The sequence below is a fragment of the Lagenorhynchus albirostris genome, chromosome 5, assembly GCF_949774975.1.
Source record: "Lagenorhynchus albirostris chromosome 5, mLagAlb1.1, whole genome shotgun sequence".
Classification (NCBI taxonomy): Eukaryota; Metazoa; Chordata; class Mammalia; order Artiodactyla; family Delphinidae; genus Lagenorhynchus; species Lagenorhynchus albirostris.
The window spans coordinates 56,211,558-56,237,399 of NC_083099.1; the positions used below are offsets into that span (position 1 = coordinate 56,211,558).

Below are 25,842 nucleotides of genomic sequence, written 5' to 3' on the forward strand. Positions count from 1 at the left end.
TTAAACTAGAGGTAAAACAGGACATCCCAGCAGAAATGCTCCAGAGTATAGTATTACAATTCACTGCTCATGGCAAGTGGTACCTCTGGTACCGCTTCATACAGGAAGGTCATACCTTCCAGTTACTTGTATTACTTTGGGGTGACAAACCAACCCAAACAAATGCTGACTAGACACATTTGTGAGGATGGGGCAATGACAAGTGAAAAGTAAACACTACAATGGTGATGAATTAACAAAGCCTATGGGGGGAAAATGCACTAAAGCACTACTTTTCTGACAGATTTATTTTATTCACTCGTTTAAAACTGGATGAGCACTTCCAATGTGTAAGGCACTATGACAGGTGCTAGAGACATGGCTACCCAATGCCAGGACCAGATCTTGCTGGGAAGATAGAGAACCATTAACTCCAACTTAGATAAGAAAAAATACAGAAAATTATGAAAGCATACACCCTGAGGCTGGGGGTGCAGACAGGTGAAGGATGTAAAATGTGGGTGGCTTACAGGTTTCTGTAATAGGCACAGTGTTGGAAGAACTAATTTTCCTTTTAATTCAAAATGTCTGCAGCACACCAAGTTGCCTTTGCTCCCATCTGTGTGTACACTGCTTCTCATTAATTTGATAAGGAAAATGAGACAGGAGACTATTTGCATTTATTGAGTAGCTGCTACATGCTATGTATGGGGCTAGGTCACATACACATTATATAATTTCCTCTTCAGTGTTATATTCCTCATTTTAACGCAATAGCACCGACACATGAGAATTACACGTCTATATACAGATCTGGGCATTCAGAAATGTTACTCAAATACTATACTGACTCTCCTCAGAGAAGAAAAAAAAAGTATGGAATGTATAATGTAAAAGAATGTAATAACTATAAAAAGAATCAAAATTCTTAGCACTAGGAGGTCCTAGGAAGTTGCTAATTCCAAGCCATGACATATGTTGCCAAGGATATATGTACAGCACAGGTTATCACTACACAGCTTACATGGACCTTGATATGATTGGCAGTCCTAAATGGTCAGCCACCACTACAGTCACAAACAAACTGCTTATAATTCCCTGCTAAATAACAGCTTCTAAACTCACAAAGAATCATGTATCAAAATTTGTTGTATATAAATTCTCAATCTGCCTGTGAAGTAAAGTAACAGTTCATCCACTGCCGTGCTATCTCCATGGGTCATCATAGGAAATTGTCAAATTGTCTTGTTAAAACCATGACACACTGCAAAAATACCAAACTAGGACAACTAACAACAACAACAAAACAAAGTGTATGGAAGGGAAATGAAATAGAGTGAGGAAAGAAATTAAATCAATTTATCCATTAGCTAAGTTATTGGTGGTTATTACCATCTCACGGCTGAACTGTACCCCTCTAGAATTCATACGTTGAAGGCCAACCTCCAGTATCTTAGAATATGACTTTATTTGGAGATGGGGTCTTTTAAGAGGTGATTATGTTAAAATGAAGCCATTAGGGTAAACCTTTAATAATGTGAATATAACTCAACGTGACTGTTGTCCTTTTAAGAGGAGGAAGAGACACGAGGAATGCATGTGCACCGAGGAAAGGCCCTGTGAGGAGGCAAGGAGAAGGCGGCCACCTGCAAGTCAAGGAGAGGCTTCAGGAGACACCAAACCTGCCGGCACCTTGATCTTGGATGCCCACCTTCCAGAACTGCGAGGAAATAAAATTCTGTTGTTTTATAAGCCACCCAGTCTGGGGTACTGTGCTATGGTAGCCCTAGTAAACTGATACATACCTATCATCACAAATTCTGTAAAACTCTGATCATTCACTGGAGAACTTTAAAATTACCAATGTTAAGTTCACGATTGCTAGGCTCTGCCTTTCTGAAAATTTGCCTCTGTCTTTAGGAACCTATCCTGTCCTGTAATTGTCAAAGATGACGACATTAACAGGATGCATTAACACTTCATAATCCTCTTCCCCACAGTACCCGCTTGTCTCCTCCACCCACTCGCCATGCAACACTCTCATGAACAGCACAAAAAAACTGCATTATGCTTAATTCCCCACTACCTTAAAAACAGTAATTAAAATCCTACTAATGTTAGGTAATAACACTTTTGTGTACATATGGTACAACGAAGGAAGGTGTATTCTGAGACTTAGTTCTGAAGTCTTTCGCAATATAGCTTAAAATGTATATAAGGTACATTCTGAACTTTTGCAATGTTAAATTAAGATTTCACAAAATTGTATTAGACTAAATGAAATCATGTTTACAAAACTTACTTTTGTAAATCATAAAATGCAACAAATCAGGATTTAGAAACACATAATCTCAAGAAAAAAACATTAAGCTCTAACTGAAATATGTATTTCAGCGTATTTTAATACTAACCAAATTTAAAACAAAATATAAAACCCAGTACAATAAAACCAAATCATTTGACTGATTTCTTAAAGCATTAATGACAACAGCAGACATACATTTCATAGAGCATTAGCCCTGGACTACAACCATGGTTTATTTGTCAGACATTTTAAGGATGTCTTTTCATGGATGCCTGTAACATTAAGTCCAAAGAGAAGCACAGTAGTGCATTTCCTTAAAACAAACAAAAATTCTACCACTCTTGACATTAGGATAAATGCTGAATTTAAACTATTATTTTTAAAGACCCAATCTTATGAGATAATTTTTACTCATACTATTCAAAAGGAGAAAATACCCTTTTAAAATAATTAGTTCTGTATCTCATTTTTTATGTAAGTTTTTTAAGGGTATCTTTAATAATGAGAATATAATGTCCTAGTGAAAAAGTCTATAGTACCCACCCCCACCCAAGAGAAACAAATACAATTAAAAAAAAAATAGGTAGACAAGATAGTTTGTGAAGGGAAACTAGCAAGCACTAGCACTGACTTTCACCTTCCAATTTGGGCACATGAGCATCTTTCAGATAATTTTACTAAGAGTGTACCTGGCAATATGTATATTTTACATAAATGTTGATTTCTTATTTTTTTTAACACAGGCATACCTCGTTTTATTGTCCTGAAGTGTTTTGGTTTTTTTTTTTTTATTTTTATACAAACTGAAGGTCTGTGGCAACCCTGCATTGTCAAAATGATGGTATTTATTAGCAATAAAGTATTTTTTAAATTAAGGTATGTATCTGTTAAGACATAATGCTATTATCACACACTTAATGGACTAAGGTATGTATCTGTTAAGATATAATGCTATTATCACACACTTAATGGACTAAGGTATTGTATAAAGGTAAATTTTATATGCACCAGGAAACCAAAAAATTCACGTGACTCGTTTTATTATAGTGGTCTGACCGAACCTGCAGTATCTCTGAAGTATGGCTGTAGTTGTAGGCAATTTTTGTGCTGTTAGAATTTTTTCTTTTGGTTGTTGTTGCTTTGTTTGTTTTGTTATCAGATTAATGGTCAACAAAGTTGGTGAATCTTAAGAATTTAAAGCATAACTGAGAAGGGATAAACTTCTAAATTGCTTTTCCTTTCCTTTTCCATTGGAATCCAGAGCTCTCGTGTAAATTAAAGATAACATGAGAGACAAATAAGATCTCAGGTATCCTGTATGATTTTAGACAAATCTTCTGGGCCTGTTTCCTCATCTAGAAAATGAGGAAAGTGAAGCAGACAGTAGTCTCTTTCACTTTTAAACTTCAATGATTTGAGTCAGTACAAGTACACAGAGTATTACATGTAAATCTTGCCGGCTAAGAGAGTACCAGATCACATAGTGATTTTTAATAAAGCATTTTTTAATAGGCTTACAAGTGCATGAGAGGATTTTTAAAACTGTCAGACCTCAGATGGACATCTCCAGGAATTAGGAAAAGGGAAAATAAATGAGTCCACCTCATTAAGAAATATTTAAGAACTTATTATGCATAATGCTTATTAGGACCAGCTATCCTTTATAAATACTGACTTATATAAAAGCATAGGCAAAAGGTATATCAAACCAATTTTTCATTAGCAACTGAGACTTCTAATGTCAATCATTTGATTCAACTGTGATCTGTATCAGGGGTTTACAAACTCTGGCTTGTGTGTAAATTCCAACGCATCACCCATTTTTGTTTAGCCCACAATACCTTGTGGTTTTCACAAAACAATGAACTGTTTTTACAGAACATGTGTCGTTGATTTGATGATAGGGAACACTAACTTTGAATCCCAATTAAGCAATTTTAAGAGTCTCAGCAAAGCTCTCTAGACTGAGAAGAGTAAACTAGCATGCATTATGTGATGAGTCAACTTTAAAGTTCAACTGACACTCGCTACAGCTCTTTCTTTTTATACCCAAAAAGCCTCTGATGAGCTGCTTCACAGTCCACAAGTGTGGATTTCAACTTCCCAAACATATAAAAAAGTGGTCGTTCACACAGATGTCTTCTAAAATCCCTTTAAAATATAAAACTATGTGATTCAAGGATGGATTCAATAAACATGTGTTAAATGATTGAATAAATTATAGTCAAGGTATGCTGACAGCGGAATAAAGAAGGACAAGAAATTAAAACACTAAGGAAACAGAAGATAGGCCATAGTTCTGGTCTTTTTCAACTATTAAGCAGTAATTAGTCATTCCCAGTCAGTTTGGGAAGGAAAAGTCTGGAAATGAAAAGTCAGGTAAGAAAATAAAAATCAAGACCCTAGTCCCCTCCCAGTAGCAAGAAAAGCTCTGAGTTTGTGGGAATGGGAACCAATATAAGAATGGTAACAGGATTTTCTCAGTTTAAAAACTTACTATTCTGGCTTTGGAACAGAAATGTTACAAGGACCTGTAAGACTGGAATGCAGCTAAAACTTTAAGACGACAGTCACCTGAATGAATGGATACTTGGCTTAAAACTGAGATATCGCAGGCAAAATAAACAGAATAAGGTACCAGCTGTAACAAACTCAAAGAGATGTAAACAAATACTACCTATAACAGTATTTATGAAACAATTTATTGAATAAGGAATAGATATTCTTTGGTTCCTCAAAAGAAAAAAAGACTAAGTAGATAAAAACTAAGACTACTAAGCCCTAAGTGAATCAAAACAAGTGTCCACGGACTGGTTATACCGATACGTGGTAAATTCTTTGGGAGAGCAGTAGTAAAAATGTGCAGAAGATTGTTCTGGTAGCAGAGATGTATGATTAATATAGATCAGGTGTCCAAGTATGGGAAAAAGATGTAAAGAGATCACATTCATCCCAATGGGCAATACATGCTTATTCAAATCAAGAGAAGATGATGTAAAACCAAGTTTAAAACTCAGCAGACTGATACACACCCCCCCCCCACAACACACACACAACCCAGCTATGAGTAAATCTTGAAGACAAAAGGCAAAAGAAAATGGAGTAGAAATTGCTGATATATATGAATTGAGGTAGGCTTCCAAAGTTTTATTGAAAAAGGTGGAGTGAGAAGGGATTCCACCATGAAAACCTCATAGGTCAATTTCACAGGGTAAGAGAAAATAGTAGAACTATCCTGTAAGATTTTCTGCTTAAAAAACAGACAGACAAAAAACACAACAGAGAAACAAATCAAGTACATCACTCCATAACCACACGGGGAGAAGGGTCTCCCGTGTCCATCCTTTGTAAGTACTCTACCTAGTCAGGTTATATAGACTTTATAACTGCAAAGACAGACTTTTAATAGTATCTCATTAAAAGATGCTTCTTTCTGTTTCATAGTACATGTACTTCAACGGCTAACACTATTCAAAGTGCTCAAAACTAAAACCCAGATTCATTATCTTTGTCATGCCCATGACAAAGTTTGATTATTTTATTTAGTACAGAAATGAGGTCTGTAGACCCCTGGGGTCCCAAGACTTTTTAAGGGGTCCTAAAGATCAAAATTATTTTTACAGTAATATAAAATATTGTTATAAAATATGTTTTCATTGAATTTATGGTTACACTGATATTACAAATCAATAGTTGGTAAAACTGCTCACACCTTAGTAGGAATCAAGGCACTAACACCTTACAGTATTAGTAGTCATTATACTATTCACCACCAGGCACTTAAAAAAAAAACTCACAAAAATTCTTCACTGAGAGGTTCCTTGATGAAGGAGGAAAAACACTTTATTAAAATCTTAACCCTGAAATTACACCTTTTCAATATCCTCTGTAACAAAAAGTACACATACAGTATTTCTGTTGCACACTAAAATGACGGTTGTCTCAAAGAAATGCACTGTGAAAATGTTTGAATTGCAAGCTGAACTAGCTACTTTTTTCATGGAACACCATTTTTACTTCAAACAACTCACGAAGTATGGTTTTTCAGATTGAGAATTTGGCAGACATTTTCTTGCAAATAAACAAAGTGAATCTGTCACTTTTAAGAAAACAACTAACAATATTTGTTGGCAAGAATAAAACTTAAGCTTTTAAGAGATAATTAGGATTTGGAAAATTTATCAGCCACCATGAGCTTGAGAGCTTCCTGATACTACTCCAAAATTTCTGTGATGAGATCAGTGGGGATGTTAATGACTCTGGTTTTTTCTATTGTGTAATGAACATTTGGAAGATTTGTATAACTCAGTGAACAAATATTTTCCCAATGACTAGCATAAGGTTATGCATGAGGAAAACAATCCATTCAAAGTTCAAGAGAGACTAATGGATTTTAATATAACAGAATACAAAATGTTCATTGATACACTTTCAGAACTTGCACTGCACCTAACCCTTAAGAAACTATCCACTTGTTGAGATTTGGTGTAGTAGCAAAGAACATCCAAATTTATTTGAAAAATGAATTTTTATTTTGATTTAAAAAAATTACATCTATCTATCCTCGAAAGGCCATTAAATTTCCACTGTAACAATGTATCTCAACATGTGAATGCAGAAGCAGATGTGAGAACCCAGATGTCTTCTATTAAACCAGAGATTAAACAGGGACTTCCAAAAATTTAAAACAACGCCACTCTTCTCATGGAAATTTTTTGTGTTGAAAATCATTTTCCGTAAAACATATTATGTGTGTTAACATGTTATAGATAGGTTTGTTACTGTTATGTTAAAATGCATTAGTACTATAAAACTTCACAGTGTTAATTTCTGATGCAGCATATATTGATAGCTATAACCCATTTAAAGAAAATTTTTCTAGAGTCATTAATAAATTAAGAATGTAATGAGGTACTATGTCTAAAATGTTTTAGACCTGCTAGTATAAAAACTGATTCCCTCTTGGCAATATTGGTGCTAATGTTTTCTGGAAAAATTCAAGAGTTTCCCTGGGGAAATAGACCTCTTATGCCACAATATTGTTCTTACTATAATATGACCTAAATCATGAGTGGTATGATTTCTGTTATGTTCATACTGGAATTACATTAGGTATCCTGTAAATTTATACCTAATAAACAAAAAAGGTACTTAAAAGCCATAAACATCTTCATGTAAAAGTTCTAGTTTTGATAAAACATATGGAATCTATTAACTAAAATACGGAGGAGTGAAAATTATACATTTTCTGAGACTACACCTATAAGTGAACTTCTTTCCAGATATACCCGCTTGTGTGTAAATTTCAATAATTTGACTGAAATTCAGTTTTTCTGTCCTTCATTCAACAAACATTTACTGAGTGCTAATATAAGCCTGGCACTGTTCTAGGCCCTGAATGCTGCAATACAGAAATCCATTAATACAAAGAATGATATTGTACAGAATAGTCTTCACAGCCAAATTCCAGGCTGCATCCCATATTTTTATCAAATTCCTTCACAAAAAGCAGTGAAACGGTGTGGAGGCTGTGGTAAAGGAGCACTGCCCCCGTGACAGTTTCTCCTCCAATGGTGTGGATTCCCACTATCCTGCATGTCTGCCCAGCCTCACATCTGTGTTAAGTGGCAGGTTCCAAAGGGCTTCAATCCCTTCCCCAACAACTGAAACATGAAGCTGGTCTCTGTCTTGCAGCCTTTGTTTCCTAAAGAGAATACATTCAACACTGCAAACAATGGCAGCCTTCTTCACCATATACATGGAAACAAATAATGCAGGGCCTTGGCACTACAGAATCAATTAAATCATATACTCCATCTGTTAGCTACATGAGAAATGAAAGGAGACAGCTAGCTGAGCAACAAATCTGCAATTATTTATAGTCAGATTTCCAGGCTATACATGGTACAAATTCCATACCTGCCTCTCTGCACTGTGAGGACACAAAAGAAAGACGCAGAGGAGATGTGGGGAGTGGAGATCCTGGAAACAGAGGCACATCTGTGTTTAATAACGGCAAGTAACTAATCCACACTCATTTTGCTACTCCTAACCATATCAATAACTGCCGTGGATATATTAGAAGAAATTCAAGCCTAAGCTAATCGAGTTTCCCTTCTTTTTGATATTGTATATAAGCTATTACCACCCTTTTGCCAGGTAGAGAAACCTAGGCCCAGGCAGAATTGCTGGGTAAACACAGCTGTCCCCAGGATCTCCCATCATCCTTTCCCCAGACTAGTCTCCTTTCCGAGCACTCTAATACTTAGCACTCCAGTACTTAGCACTACTCTACCAATGAAACTCTCTGCCTTGACAACTCCCTCCAGCTTCCCCCTGAGCCCCACCTCTGACCCCCTACAATCTAAAACCAGCTGAGCCCCTGCCCTCCTCAATCGGTAGTTGTACTCTAGGTTTTCTACACTAGGTCCCCAACCAACACAGCCAACAAATACATTTCATCCCTTAAAGTTAGGTAGATGACAACCTTAACAATCTGATGTAACAAAATGTCAATGAATAATAATGGCTTGATGTCCTGCTTTCCAAGGAACTTATAACAAATGCATAAATTACATTACCTTAACTCAGTGTTTCTCAAATTTGAGTAATACCAAGTACCTTCTATAAGAAAACAAAGTAACACACTAGTCCCAAGAGTTGGTTTGTATATTTTATTGTTACTAACATATAAATATAAATAAAAACACTAGGCATGGTCCTCATCTGAAAGCACTTCCAACTATAAAATGAAAAAAAAAAACTACCTATCAATACCAAGGTACTGGGCTTCCCTGGTGGCGCAGTGGTTAAGAATCCACCTGCCAATACAGGGGACACACATTCAAGCCCTGGGGTTCGGGAAGATCCCACATGCCGCAGAGCAACTAAGCCCGTGCACCACAACTACTGAGCGCCTGCGCTCTAGAACCCGTGAGCCACAACTACTGAAGCCCGTGCACCTAGAGCCCATGCTCTGCAACTAGAGAAGCCACTGCAATGAGAAGCCTGAGCACTGCAACAAAAGAGTAGTCCCTGCTCGCCACAACTAGAGAAAGCCCGCGCACAGCAACAAAGACCCAACTCAGCCAAAATTAAAAAAGAAAATTAAAAAAAATAAAATACCAAGGTACTTTATGTACAATGTCTACTACAGGATTAAAATAAACACAAATGGTCTTACTTTGTTACAAAGTGGCCACCCAGATGATCTAAAATGTGTTATGTATATTATTTTATTTTTAGACTACCACATGGACAAAAAAGTTTTTAATTTCTCATGGAGAAATTACTAACCCAGAATATATCTATAGATGTTGGATGTTACTCACTTTGTGATCTAACAACGTGAAAAAAATGATACAAAGTGGGAGACCTGAAGACAAAAAGAAATATTCGAGGAGGTGGATGTTTTCAGGTCCTTCAATTTATCATTCCTAATATAATCTTGTAGGAAATGGTCAATAATGATTTGAATAATTATACTACTTGTATAATTCATGAAATACAAGTCTATTTCAACACAAATTTAAGTTATTTTTTCATTTACTTGCAACTTATGTAACACTAATATAATTCAACCTTCAAAAGCAGATATACATATATGACTTAGAAAAATTTTAAATGTATTTGATGTTTTAATACAAATAGACATCTTAGAACAACTTTATAAATAATTCATCATATATGAAGATGAATATAATCACATGCCTAACCAGCTGGCAAGAACAGAATAGAATACAACATTAAAAAAAAAATCATGACAGGCCAAGGCACAATCAAATTTGGTGGGGGGAGGGGGAAGTGTATTACTTAGAGGCTAATCAAAACTGCATGCGCAGAGGGACCTGGGAGAATATCTGACTAAGCTAGAAGGTTTAGCCCCATGGTTCTTCAAAATTTGCTGCACATTAAATCATCTGGGGAACTTTTAAAAAGCCTGCTGTCCATGTAGCATCCCATACTTATTAAACCACAATCTCTGGAGGTGGGAGCCAGATAGCAATATTTTTAAAAGATTTCCAGGTGAATACAGGGCAGAGCAAAGTTTGGGAAGTCCTGTTTACTCAACTGAAAGCACTCTGATATCTTCCCTTGCCTCTTCCAGTTTTGGGTAGTAGCCCCAGCCATTCCTTGACCTGTGGCAACCCAATCCCTGTCTCCATCTTCGCATGGCCATCTTCCCACTGTGTCTGTGTCTTCACATACCACATGCCCTTCTCCTAGGTGCGTGTTCAAGTTTCCCTCTTTTTATAAGAACAGCAGTCACAGTGGAAAAAGGACCCACCCTAATGACCTCATCTTAATTACATCTGCAAAAATCTTATTTCCAGATAAGGTCACATTCACAAGTACCAGGGGTTACAACTTCAACATATCTTTGAGGGGACATAATTCAACTCATACACTTAAGTTTCAAAACTCCCCTAACAAATCAACTATAAAATTTAGTGGTATGCAGTTAAACAAAGAACTCCAGCTTAGAGAGAACCAACTCAACTATGTTGCACGTTTTCAGAGCTTGAAAGGACAACAGATTTGAAGGTACTTTAAACAGAGCATCCTTCCTCTTTCATCTCCTCAGCAGCAAACTACTCCATTATTAAACTATAAAGGTTAAAAGAATAAACTACTCTCAAGCTAGTTTCTTCTAGCCTTGACTGCCAAACTTCTATTTTAAGGCACACCTTTAGCAAAGTCCAAAATTCTTTAGCCTGACAATAAAGTCCCTTCTGATATAGTAACCTAAAGGTATAGCTTATATTTCTTCCAATACCCTTACAATCAAGCCAAACTGGACAGCATTGTCAAACTACATCACTGTACTAGTTTCCTAGTGCTGCCATAACAAAGTACCACAGATAAGGTGGCGTACAGCAGAAATTTATTGCCTTACAGTTTTGGAAGTCAGAAGTCCAAACATCAAGGTGTTGGCAGGGCTCCTTCTGAAGGTGCTGAGGAAGGGTCTCTCCTAGCTTCCTTGGCTCCTTGGATGTATTACTCTAGCCACCTTGCCATATCTCCCTGTGGCTCTTCACACTGTTTTTCCTGTGTGTCTGTGTCCAAATTTCCTATTTTTATAAGGACAACAGTCATATTGGATTAGAGCCTACTCTAATAACCTCATTTTAACATAATTATCTCTGTAAAGACCCTATTTCCAAATAAGGTTATAGTCTGAGGTACTGGGGGTTTGCACTTCAACTAATGAATTTCAGAAGACACAATTCAACCTGTAACAGTCATTAAGCAGAGAAAGCCCAGGATTAGTAAACAAAGATGCCATCATTTTACCCCTCCAAAAGTGTAGATGGCAGCTGTAAACGAAGGCTAACAAAAAAGCCTTTTCCCCTGACCTTCAGTTATCTCTCTAGCTTGGCTATCAGATAAAATCCCTTTAAAACAAAATTCAGACCAACACTAATTATGTTAACTATGATGGCATCAACATGCATGGAATAATTTAAGTAACTTTATGTCGTCAAATGTATTACTGTTCAGAATTTAATCACTCTTCTCTTTTCCTGCAATAGTTATTCATCCCCACCGTAACCCTTGGACCCTGGCTATGTGACATAATTTGGCCAACGGAAACTGAGTAGATGAGCTGTCCAATCACAGCTTTAAGAGGTATTAAAAGTATCTGCCAGGGACTTCCCTGGCAGTTCAGTGGTTAAGACTCTGCCTTCCAATGCAGGAGGTGCGGGTTCGATCCCTGGCTGGGGAGCTAAGATCCCACATGCCTCATGGCCAAAACACCAAAACAGAAACAATATTGTAACAAATTCAATAAAGACTTTAAAAGTGGTCCACATCAAAAAAATCTTAAAAAAAAAAAAAAAGTATCTGCCAGTGCTCTTACTCTTTTCTTCTGCCACATGAATGAGCATGTTCTACATGGCGCCTGCTCTGAAAGCCTGGATCCCCAAATGAGAAGACACAGAACAGAGGCACAGCCAACCCACATTATCTACATGCAAAATATTTGGAAAATAAATCTTTATTTTTGTAAACCAGTGAAATTATTTATAATCATAAAGAAAACTAACATACTTTAAAGTAGTATTTTGACTGCATATATCCCTAGAGGATATAACCCAGGGACAAAAAAGAATCACAAAGAAAGTTTAAACTTCTTTCTGTAGTCTTATTATAGTAATTCTTTAGCATTACTAATTTGAATATTTTTATAAATATATATAAAACAAATAAGAAATTATGTTAAATCCATTACAAATCAAAATTTTCAGAAAGGAAAAAAATATATACGAATAGAGAAGCAGTAAAAATCTTTTCATTTTCTCTTCATGGTATAGTACTGTCTGTACTCCTCAAGCTGGCTACACCTGAAAGATATATAGCAATATGCTAGGAAGGATGAGAAGGCAGAGGATGAATGTGTCACATTATCTCAAGGAACAATTTTTCTTGATAATAAATAAGTTTGGTCGTTTTACTTTTATAAAAATCATTTATCTGATGGAACTGCATACAAAAAATTAAAATTATTTTCATGTTTATAATACAGATAGATGTATTTTCAATAAAATTCACACAAATCAAGCTTTAAAACCCTATAGTAATCTTAAATTTGAATTGAAATATAAGCAGGAATTTGTGATTTATTTCTCTTACTAAATACGCATTTCCTTGTTCCAAAAAGGCCTAGCAGCGATTAATGACAACCTAGTAGTAAAAAGCACTCCATGCTTTCACTGTAGTCTCTAAATAAACACTTCTCATAAAAATAGGAATGCTTTGGAGGAAAGACCAATTTCAGGGCTGAAGCAGAAAACCTGGAACATCTTGCCATGCAAGAAAGCAAGGAAACAACCGAAGGCCACGTGTGTCACGTCAAAAGGAGACAGGAATCGCAGTGGATTAAAACACCTCAAAAATAGTTCTTAATCCATGAGATTATAAAAATTAAAAATAAACTTCACAGCACTGGTCACCTTGAGAGGGCACCACCAACTCATCAGTCTAAAAACTGACAACTAAAACAACTCAAGCACATACCCTGCTTTTGCTGTGCAAGTTCTAGTTCAGTATCCCAATACTTGACAAGGAAGAGTCCTTCTTCACAGAATTCCAGCTAATCAATGCAAAAACAATGATATAATTAAAACAACAATTTTCTATCCCTAAGAAAATAAAGAATCTAGGCAACAATCATTAATGGACACTAAGACCACCAGGGGAATATCTGATGTGGAACTTTATAATGGATAGATCAGACTAACAACAACTAAATCCACCAATCAACATCAACACCACCGAAAGTGATACAACCAGATGGTGTATGCCCCATGGTGTGAGGCAGAAGGAAGAAAAGACTTCGTGATCGAAGAATTAAAAGTGAATTTAATCATACCTCACTAGCACTTTACAGAAGTTACAGGAGGACAGTAGAATGTATTAGTAATACCACAATGATGTGATTAGCCAAATCCAGAATGTGGGGAATTTGACAGGACAAATTTTTTTCTACCAACAGGTGGAAGAGACTGAAATTTAGCAACCAAAAGCAGTGTGCAGACCTTGTTTGGATTCTGTTTAAAAGTAACCATCTGAAAATGTCATTTGGAAGGCAAAAGAAAAATTTTAATTCTCTTTATCTCTTCCAGTTTCTCATAAGCCTTTCATCTTTTCTAGACCACTGTAATATATGAAGCCTAGCCTTTTCTCCACAGTAATGAATGGGAAGGATAAGGAAATCTATAAGGATGAGGGTAGTGAGTGCAGAGACAATACAATGACTTATTTCATACTCAACATGTATCCTAGTTTTCTGATCCTGATTTGAATATGAAATCCCGGGCTTGACTCTTTCTCTGGATAGTAAACAACTCCAGATAAGATGACTTGGTATAAATTCATCTAGACATATTCCAAGGGTTTTCACCAGACGATCAAATTGCTGATCAATTTTCTGCTTCCCAAGTACAGGTATTAGAATAGCCTTTTTCCTTCAATATGATGCAAAGGCATGCTAGGTGCTCAATAGTTAAAAAAAAAAAAAAACTGCACACACACACACAAAACAACTGAGCGAGTGAAAGTGCTTTTCTTCTCATTGCTCTCAACCTCATCTCTTTTTTGGAGAAGGAAACACATTTAGGGAAAAGAGAATACTGTCTACACCCAGAGACAACTTCAGAATCAGTTTACTTCAAAAACACCAAGGAATTAGTAGTAAGTTTTCTTACTAGTATAGTAAAACCCCTTGATTACAATCAGATATTTAATCTTTTTTTTTTAGTTTAAATGCATTTTATTTTTAGACAAACTACATGACGTATTTTTTCTCGAAAGCAATGCCTCAGCTCCAAATAAATCACCGTCAAAACTAACGAAGAGCTCAAGATGACATCAGTCCCATTTCTCTAAGTCCTGGTGTCGTGTGGATGAAAAGGAGCAGCCAGCCAGTTATGATGACAGGTGACAGATCCAAAGTAACCGCCAAATTTGTTACCATTTTTCCATTTCTAGATCATCCTTAAAGAAAATCATATGTGGGGTCACACATCCTCACAATAGTCCAGCAGAGCTACCATGCCATCTAGATTCACGTTTTCACCAATAAAGAACTGACAGTTTTTGAAATTAGCAAGGATGTGTTTGATTTGTTCTGCAGCCCCTGTCATAAAAGGTTTTTTTACTCTTTCTGGTCCCTGTCCTCCAAGTTTCCCTTTGGCTGACTTCATGTAATCTTTGATGTACTCCTTGTAGGCTTCTTTTTTGAAGCTGGTTTTCTGCAAGTGATGGTTCATGACAATATCGACACCAGTGATTACTGTGTTCAGTACCTTCACCCTTGGGTCCTTCAGCAGAGGCATTTCCACCAATAAGCGAGTCATCAATGTCACCCTCTGTCCTACTGACCATCATCTCCCTCCACCTCCAGACACAGCCTGTCAGCAACCTCCCGGATCTTGTAGATGTCGGAGAACATCTCATCACGGCTCATGAGGTCCCGGGAGATAATCATAATGGGGACTGGGGGAGATGACGGCGGCACTAGCTTAGTAGGAGCCTGGAGCTCAGAGTGAGCACGGTGTGCTTCAGGGGCAGAGGAAAAGTTAATCTTTGTTTTTAATCTCAATTATGTAACTAAAAATTGCTTTTTGGAGCAGAATTTTCTTATACAATTCTCTGAACAAAAGGAAAAAGAAACATTCTTTCAAAAAAATATGACGTTCTATTTAGGCCACTGATCTCAAAAACACTCAACCTCAATTAAAATACCTATATAGTTATAAAAAGAGTAATTGTTATGATAAAAATGTTACATATAAAATATGTTATAATGAAAATGAATATATAAGTTAGAAACAATGAGCATTTGAACTGTCATATAAATTTTTAAGAATTGTTCCCACAAATCATACCTATTTTCACTCTCCTGAAAGGTTTCTCAGCATTTTATAAGTACTCTACTGACCTAAAAGCCCAAAACATAAATTATAATAAATATAACACAAATCAGGAAAAAAGTACTATTTTCTTTGGGCCTGCTGGTATAAAATAACTGTTAACTGATACAACCTATAATATATAAAATATTAAGAATCATAGGCTTTAGAGCTGAAGGGAACAAGAGATTTTTTTCTCCTCCTGGTTTAGGTTGCCCCTATTAATTAAAACCTCAAAACATTTACATGTAAATATACACTCATTTTCTCCTTAAAAAACTGGTTTAAAAAAACCTAAAATGGATGGCTACAGTACTAGATATGAGCAGTATGCAAAACTGAACCCATGAAAATAGTGATTGCAAAACAGACATGAGCGCAGAGCATCTGCTATTATCAAAACTTATACAGAGATTTGGGTTTGGAGAGGAAGAGTGAGAAGATGAAACAAAGAAGAATCTGCATCACTTTTCTCAGTTTCTGGTTACTCGATCAGTTATCACAGGGTTATCTAATATAGGAAAGGTTTTCAACCTATTCACAGCCAGTAGGTAAGAGTCTGGAATTATTTTCCTTTCAATTGTTCTGTATTTAAGAAGCATATTGTGCTGAAACTCAAGACTGCCAGACTGAAAGAATGCTCCTCCTTTCCATTATGTAATGGAAATGGGTTCACCTCTTTTTTCTGTCCCTCCTTATATTAGTGATAAAGGAAACTTTCAGGGCAATACTTACAACAATAAAAAAGCAGTTAGAGGTAATAGCAGCAAATGAAAACATTCATTACAAAATTAATTTTTTATTTACATAGACCACTACGCTAAAGAAACCATACTGGATCATACAATGTGTGGGATAGGTTAGATATTTCAAACACTGTGGTGACGCAATTAAATATTCTAGGAATGACAGCTTATTCATGTTTATTTAAAAATGCAAGCTAAAAAAAAAAATGCAACCTATGGGAAAGGACACACTTGATCCTTAATATTCACTAATTATGCCTGAAATATAGCCCGATTCATAAGAGGCACCCAATTATTATTTGTTGAAAATAAATGAATAATGTTTTTTTTCCCACTAGTCAGTAGTATTTAAAAAGACCAAAAGATAATCTTCAGTGATGACTACAACTCAATGTTCCTTCTCATCCACTCCTATGTTGATCTCTATTACCCTCTCAACTTCAATAACTTGTATCTCCATTTTTTATTTTTATTTTTATTTTTTTTTGGAGAAAGGGGTGGAAGAAAGAAAAAGGCCACATTCCAGTTTCTAGCCCACTAGTGGCTCTTGCTTAGTGTGGTATATCAAAATCACCTGTGGCAGCTTCTTCAAAGTAATGTCATAAACTTTGTGACAGCTCGGAAAACTCTTAATTCAGGGTCAGCAAGTCAGAAGTACAGCCCAGGCATGTCGATCTTAACATGTTCCTCGGGTCATACAAACCATGCCGACATCACACTACACACTTCAAAAACTTCTTTATCTTTAAATCCTGTAACTGTAAACAAAACAAAACACACACATCCTCTTTTTCACTGTAAACTCCTTATATCTTTGATCTACTCAGTTTCTTTTTTTTACACTTATTTTTCTGAATTTTTAAAATTCTTATTAGTTATCTATTTTACACATATCAGTGTGTACATGTCAATCCCAATCTCCCAATTCATCCCACCACCACCCCCCTGCCACTTTCCCCCCTTGGTGTCCATACGTTTCTTCTCTACATCTGTGTCTCTATTTCTGTCCTGCAAACCGGTTCATTTGTACCGTTTTTCAGGTTCCACATATATGCGTTAATATACAATATTTGTTTCTTTCTGACGTACTTCACTCTGTACGACAGTCTCTAGATCCATCCACATCTCTACAATTTCATTCCTTTTTATGGCTGAGTAATATTCCATTGTATATATGTACCACATCTTTACCCATTCAAATGGCAACGGACATTTAGGTTGCTTCCATGACCTGGCTATTGTAGACAATGCTGCAATGAACATTGGGGTGCATGTGTCTTTTTGAATTATGGTTTTCTCTGGATATATGCCGAGTAGTGGGATTGCTGGATCATACGGTAATTCTATTTTTACTTTTTTAAGGAACCTCCATACTGTTCTTCATAGTGGCTCTGTATCAATTTGCATTCCCACAAACAGTGCAAGAGGGTTCCCTATTCTCTACACCCTCTCCAGCATTTGTTGTTTGTAGATTTTCTGATGATGCCCATTCTAACTGGTGTGAGGTGATACCTCATTGGAGTTTTGATTTGCATTTCTCTAATAATTAGTGATGTTGAGCAGCTTTTCATGTGCTTCTTGGCCATCTGTATGCCTTCTTTGGAGAAATGTCTATTTAGGTCTTCTGCCCATTTTTGGATTGGGTTGTTTGTTATTTAATGTTCAGCTGCGTGAGCTATTTATATATTTTGCAGATTAATACTCTGTCCATTAATTCATTTACAAATATTTACTCCCATTCTGAGGGTTGCCTTTTTGTCTTGTTTGTAGTTTCCTTTGCTTTGCAAAAGTTTTTAAGTTTCATTAGGTCCCAATTGTTTATTTTGTTTTAAGTTCCATTACTCAAGGAGGTGGATCAAAAAAGATCTTACTGTGATTTATGTCAAAGAATGTTCTTCCTATGTTTCCTCTAAGAGTTTTATAGTGTCCGGTCTTACATTTAGGTCTTTAATCCATTTTGAGTTTATTTTTGTGTATGGTGTTAGGGAGTGTTCTCATTTCATCCTTTTACATGTAGCTGTCCAGTTTTCCCAGCACCACTTACTGAAGAGACTGTCTTTTCTCCATTGTATAGCCTTGCCTCCTTTGTCATAGATTAGTAGACCATAGGTGCGTGGGTTTATCTCAGGGCTTTCTATCCTGTTCCATTGATCTACATTTCTGTTTTTGTGCCAGTACCATATTGTCTTGATTACTGTAGCTTTGTAGTATAGCCTGAAGTCAGGGAGTCTGATTCCTCCAGCTCTGTTTTTTTCCCTCAAGATTGCTTTGGCTATTCCGGGTCTTTTGTGGCTCCATACAAATTTTAAGATTTTTTTGTTCCAGTTCTATAAAAAATGCCACTGGTAATTTGATAGGGATTGCACGGAATCTGTAGATTGCTTTGGGTAGTACAGTCATTTTCACAATATTGATTCTTCCAATCCAAGAACATGGTATACCTCTCCCTCTGTTTGTGTCATCTTTGATTTCTTTCATCAGTGTCTTATAGTTTTCTGAGTACAGATCTTTTACCTTCTTAGGTAGGTTTATTTCTAGGTATTTTATTCTTTTTGTTGCAGTGGTGAATGGGATTGTTTCCTTAAATTCTCTTTCTGATCTTTCGCTGTTAGTGTATAGGAATGCAAGAGATTTCTGTGCATTAATTTTGTATCCTGCAACTTTACTAAATTCACTGATTAGCTCTAGTAGTTTTCTGATAACATCTTTAGGATTCTCTATGTATAATATCACGTCATCTGCAAACAGTGACAGTTTTACTTCTTCTTTTCCAATTTGTATTCCTTTTCTTTTTCTTCTCTGATTGCCGTAGCTAGGACTTCCAAAACTATATTGAATAATAGTGGCAAGAGTGGACATCCTTGTCTTGCTCCTGATCTTAGAGGAAATGCTTTCAGTTTTTCACCACTGAGAATGACATTTGTTGTGGGTTTGTTGTATATGACCTTTATTATGTTGAGGTAGGTCCCCTCTATGCTCACTTCTGGAGAGTTTTTATCATAAATGGGTGATGAATTTTGTCAAAAGCTTTTCCTGCATCTATTGAGATAAACATATGGTTTTTATTCTTCTATTTGTTAATATGGTGTATCACATTGATTGATTTGCATACATTGAAGAATCCTTGCATCCTTGGGATAAACCCCACCTAATCATGGTGTATGATCCTTTTTTTTTTTTTTTTTGGTATGATCCTTTTAATGTGTTGTTGGATTCTGTTTGCTAGTATTCTGTTGAGGATTTTTGCATCTATATTCATCAGTGATAGTGGTCTGTAATTTTTTTTTGTAGTATGTGTATCTTATTTTGGTATCAGGGTGATGGTGGCTTCATAGAATGAGTTTGGGAGTGTTCCTTCCTCTGCAATTTTTTGGAAGAGTTTGAGAAGGATGCATGTTAGCTCTTCTCTAAATGTTTGACCTGTGAAGTCAAACCTGTGAAGAATTCACCTGTGAAGTCATCTGGTCCTGGACTTCTGTTTGCTGGAAGATTTTTAATCACCGTTTCAATTTCATTACTTGTAATTGGTCTGTTCATATTTTCTATTTCTTCCTGGTTCAGTCTTGGAAGGTTATACCTTTCTAAGAATTTGTGCATTTCTTCCACGTTGTCCATTTTATTGGCATAGAGTTGCTTGTAGTAATCTCTCAGGATGCTTTGTATTTCTGCTATGTCCTTTGTAACTTCTCCTTTTTCATTTCTAATTTTATTGATTTGAGTCCTCTCCCTCTTTTTCTTGATGAGTCTGGCTAATGGTTCATCAATTTTGTTTACCTTCTCAAAGAACCAGGTTTTATTTTCATTGATCTTTGCTATTGTTTTCTTTGTTTCTATTCCATTTATTTCTGCTACGATTTTTAAGATTTCTTTCCTTCTACTAACTTTGGGTTTTGTTTGTTCTTCTTTCTCTAGTTCCTTTAGGTGTAGGGTTAGATTGTTTGAGATTTTTCTTGTTTCTTGAGATGGCTTGTATTGCTATAAACTTCCCTCTTAGAACTGTTTTTGCTGCATCCCATAGGTTTTGGATCATCGTGTTTTCATTGTCATTTGTCTCTAGGTATTTTTTGATTTCCTCTTTGATTTCTTCAGTGATCTCTTGGTTATTTAGTAACATGTTGTTTAGCCTCCATGTGTTTGTGATTTTTTTTTCCCTGTAATTGATTTCTAATCTCATGGCATTTTGGTCAGAAAAGATGCTTGATTTGCTTTTAATTTTCCTAAATTTACCAAGGCTTGATTTGTGACCCAAGATGTGATCAATCCTGGATAATGTTCCATGTGCATTTCAGAAGAAAGTGTAATCCGCTGTTTTCGTATGGAATATCCTATAAGTATCAATTAAATCTACCTGGTCTGTTGTGTCATTTAAAGCTTGTGTTTCCTTATTAATTTTCTGTCTGGATGATCTGTCCATTGGTGTAAGTGAGGTGTTTAAGTCCCTCACTATTACTGTGTTACTGTTGATTTCCTCTTTTATAGCTGTTAGCAGTTGTCTTATGCATTGAGGTGCTACTAAGTCAGGTGCATATATAATTGTTATATCTTCTTCTCAGATTGATCCCTTGATCATTATGTAGTGTCCTTCCTTGTCTCTTGTAACATTCTTTATTTCAAAGTCTATCTTACCTGATATGAGTATTGCTACTCCAGCTTTCTTTTGATTTCCATTTGCATGGAATATCTTTTTCCATCCCCTTTCAGTTTGTATGTGTCTCTAGGTCTGAAATGGGTCTCTTGTAGACAGCATGTATCCATTTTGTATCCATTCTATGAGCCTGTGTCTTTTGGTTGGAGCATTTAATCCGTTCACGTTGTTTAAGGCAATGATCGATATGTATGTTCCTATTACCATTTTCCTAATTGTTTTGGGTTTATTTTTGTAGATCCTTTTTTTCTCTTGTGTTCCCCACTTAGAGAAGTTCCTTTAGCATTTGTTGTAGAGCTGGTTTGGTGGTGCTGAATTCTCTTATCTTTTGCTTGTCTGTAAAGCTTTTGATTTCTCTGTCGAATCTGAATGAGATCCTTGCTGGGTAGAGTAATCTTGGTGTTAGGTTCTTCCCTTTCATCACTTTAAATATATCCCTTCTGGCTTGTAGAGTTTCTGCTGAGAAATCAGCTGTTAACCTTATGGAAGTCCCCTTGTCTGTTATCTGTCATTTTTCCCTTGTTGCTTTCAATAATTTGTCTTTAATTTTTGTCAATTTGATTATTATGTGTTTCTCCTTGGGTTTATCCTGCCTGGGATGCTCTGTGCTTCCTGGACTTGGGTGGCTATTTGCTTTCCCATTTTAGGGAAGTTTTCAACTCTAATCTCTTCAAATATTCTCTCGGGTCCTTTTTCTCTCTCTTCTTCTGGGACCCCTATAATGTGAATGTTGTTGCATTTAATGTTGTCCCAGAGGTCTCTTAGGCTGCCTTCATTTCTTTTCATTCTTTTTTCTTTACTCTGTTCCATGACAGTGAATTCCACCACTGTGTCTTCCAGGTCACTTATCCATTCTTCTGCGTCAGTTATTCTGCTATTGATTCCTTCTAGTGTAGTTTTCATTTCAATTATTGTATTGTTCATCTCTGTTTGTTTGTTCTTTAATTCTTCTAGGTGTTTGTTCCTTAATTCTTCTAGGTCTTTGTTAAACATTTCTTGCATCTTCTCGATCTTTTCCTCCATTCTTTTTCCGAGGTCGTGGATCATCTTCACTATCATTATTCTGAATTCTTTCCTGGAAGGTTGCCTATGTCCACTTCATTTAGTTGTTCTTCTGGGGTTTTACCTTGTTCTTTCAACTGGTACAAAGTCCTCTGCCTTTTCATTTTTTCTATCTTTCTGTGAATGTGGCTTTCCTTCCACAGGCCGAAGAACTGTAGTTCTTCTTGCTTCTCCTGTCTGCCCTCTCTACTCAGTTTCTAATTGAACAGATTTTCAAGATAACGTCACGTTACTCATGCTTCTCAGTGTCCTCCAATCCCACATCATCCTCCTTAACTGTATCTGCATTCCCTCCATTTTCATGCAAACCTACTGATCAGACATTTCAAGAACTGTGACATTTAACTCACGTAGTCTTACCAATTCCAACTCAAGCACTGTAACTTATGTAAATCCCGAACCACGTTGTGTCTAAAACCATTCTGCAACCTCTGAGCTATTTGACAATCATTTTATTAGGTTTTTAACTTCCTTATCAGATTTGCCATCATGGATTTTCAAAAATTTTAACTTCTCTTAGGGGCCCTATCTCACTAAAAGCCCCTCAATCTCAGATGGCTTTAATTCTTTGGTAAAAGTTATTAGAACTTCCTTGATTATTTGCTCAATTCAAAAATCTTTATTTTTATTCATCCTATTATCTTGTGCTGCCTCTCTGAGGAAGTAGTAGAAAAAGATACAAAAGAGAAAAAATAGTCTCTTAACATTGAATCTGTAATTTGTTGGGTCTCCTACATATACTATTTAACTAGTAAAATCACTAGCCCTTTGTAAAGGAATTTAATACAGTGGCTAACAAAAACAATAGCTTTTTTCTGCTCCAGTAGTAAGCACCTATACAGATGAGAAAATAAATATTCCACTTACAAGAGCAAAAAACTATTAAATATTTACAAAAGAAACTAACAAGAAAGGCACAGATTTATGTGACCAAACATAACAGTGAATTGAAAAATACAAAGATCTGAACAAAGGAAGAGGCTGCATTATTGTGCCGACTTGAGCTGTCACAAGTAACTATCCATCTGAAAGGAAATAAAAGTGGGCCCACGTTTTACTCTAGACAAAACTTAATTCCAAAATATTTAAAGCACATAAATGTGTATGTTTGTGTATATATGTGTATGTGTGTACATATACACAGATACTTCACATATATCAACACATCTTAAAGAAACATCGAAGCTACATGTCCAATCTAGAGAGCAGGAAAAAAATCTTTTTAACCAAGACTGGAAACTCAAATACTATACAAGAAAAGACAGCTATATCTGAGTACATAAAGATCCACTAGATATCAAGAAAATACATATCAAAGTAACATGGAGTAAAATTATACTCATTAAAATTGGTAAAAATTTAAAAGATCTAGAATGTTTACTTCTGGCAGGAATGTGGGGATAGGTCACATAGTGCAAGAGGAAATGTGAAAAAAAAAACCCTTTGGAAAACAATCTGGCAACTTTTTAGTAAAAGTAAAGACACTAGACTGGAACATAAGAATTTCCCTTTTTTTGTTTGTTTGTTACAATGGTCACACAGCTGCAATGTCACGTAGTTCAACTAATACATATACTCTACAACACATAGAAATAAAAGCACAAGTTCTTAAGGATGTTTAAGAACACTTTTTTAGTGGCAAAGGTTGGCGGGGGGAGGAAATACAGTGAATGCCCATTAAAGGAGAGTATCAAAACAAGATCATGGTACATTCATAATATTCATGGATTATAAAGTCATCAAAAAACACTAAACTGATGGAGGAGGGAGCAAAAGAAAAAAGTACACAACAAGAAGTATAAGCATATCCACACATTTAAGTAAAAGAATACATGTACACATATAAAGAAGAAAAACATTTGTTACTGATAAAATTTTATGGACTCTAAATAACTTCACTAATCAACTCGAAATTCAACAGGTCTTCATACTCTTTCATTACTTCACACTCCTTGCCATTTCCAGCATTTGAGAAGACTGAAATAAAAAATCTTTAAATTTCCAGCATTTGACTTTCTGATTCTGTCCTCTTCTATCTCTTTTACTGATTTTTCTTCCTGCCCTACATGTGTACAGCTGACTTCTTTTTTAGTCCTCTGATCTTCACTCTACTACCCCAACTAAGGATCTCATCCACTCTGAAGAATTACAAAACCACCAACTCTCCCATTGCGTGCCACTCTCTAACACGTCCCCTCATCTTTCCCATTCCGAACATTCCAGTTCCAGCTGACTGATGTGCAAATATCTACATCCTTTCAGATATCATCACTCGGCATTATTAGCGGCAATTTATGCCCTATACTCCCAAACGTGTTTCTCCTCTTGCCTGTAACTATCACTAATTCCATCATTCACCAACACTTTAAATTTTAGTATTATATTGGATTCAATTTTCTACCTCAGCTTTTACCTGCAATCCTTTGGATTCCATCTTCTCTTACCTATACAATGCCACTTTCAACCATGCCTTCCTTTCTGCAGTACCTACCACCTGTATTACTACAATAACTTCAATGTCTCCTAGGTTTTTTCATACTGTCTTCTAAAATCTATGCATAAAACATAACCCTGATTATGTCATATGTATTCATCGGTATCTATTAGCTTCCACATTTACTCTAAATTGTTTATCGAAGCATTTACGTTCTCCTTCTCCATATGGTCTCAAAGTATCCATCTACCTGTACAGCACCTTCCTTGAATGTACTCTACCTTCAGGTGAATATATTTGTATCATTCTAACATCCCCCCAATTCCCACATTTCTGCTTTTTAAGCTCTTTGTTCCAACTACAAGTGGTGAAATTTTTCTATTCTTCAAATGTCATCTCCTTATGAAGCCTATTCAAACGCCAACCTTGAAAAAGATGCTTCCTCCTTTCCACCTGTACCCCAAAGCATAGTTTTTTGTTTTTTTGTTTCTTTAAAAAAAAAAAAAAACCCTTTTCAAAACTGGTCAGTAGTTAAAAAACAACTGTTAGGTTAGAAATCAGAATGTTGCTATTTTCTTTCAAATGCTACTGTTTTTGACATTAAGACATTTAACCTCCCTGAGCCCCAGTTTCTCATTCTGAAAAATAGAAATAAAATCTAATCTACGAACCTCACAGGTAGGTAGGAGTGCATGGAAAGCCAATTTATAATTTACATGTTAACATTGTTATTATATCACCTTTTATTGTGCATATTTGATTTTTTAGTCACTACCAAATTAAAGCATTCAAAAGGCAGCCTGGGGCTTCCCTGGTGGCGCAGTGGTTGGGAGTCCGCCTGCCGATGCAGGGGACACGGGTTCGAGCCCCAGTCCAGGAAGATCCCACATGCCGCGCAGCGGCTAGGCCCGTGAGCCATGGCCACTGAGCCTGCGCGTCCGGAGCCTGTGCTCTGCAATGGGAGACGCCACAACAGTGAGAGGCCCGCGTACCGTAAAAAAAAAAAAAGAAAAAAAAAAAGGCAGCCGGTACTTTATATTCTAGCACTCAACACATAATAGCTATAAAATATATATATATATACACATCTTCATAAGTCATAAAATATAGCTCTCATGCATAAGAAATATAATCAAAGCACAATTCATGTAAAACATCCTACAATCGTTCTCCCCACAGATATATTTTCAGAAAAACTACTGTCACGTAATATTTCTGGACCTCTGATTTAGTTCACCTGAAACACAAAACACAAT

General features: G+C 36.1%; 1 protein-coding gene and 1 pseudogene across 4 annotated transcripts in view; both read right to left on the reverse strand.

Moving 5' to 3' along the window:
- Positions 1-25,842, reverse strand: part of TBL1XR1 (TBL1X/Y related 1) — a 188,305-nt gene that overhangs the window by 48,708 nt on the left and 113,755 nt on the right. Inside the window, exon 1 of one of the 4 annotated variants that reach the window (XM_060150030.1) lies at positions 17,020-17,100. The exons of the other annotated variants lie outside the window; for them this stretch is intronic. The gene's annotated coding sequence lies outside the window, so the exon portion shown is untranslated. Of the gene's footprint in view, positions 1-17,019; positions 17,101-25,842 lie in introns of those variants that run through there. 4 annotated transcript variants of the gene reach the window in all.
- On the reverse strand, positions 14,689-15,275 carry LOC132520488 (translationally-controlled tumor protein-like; annotated as a pseudogene).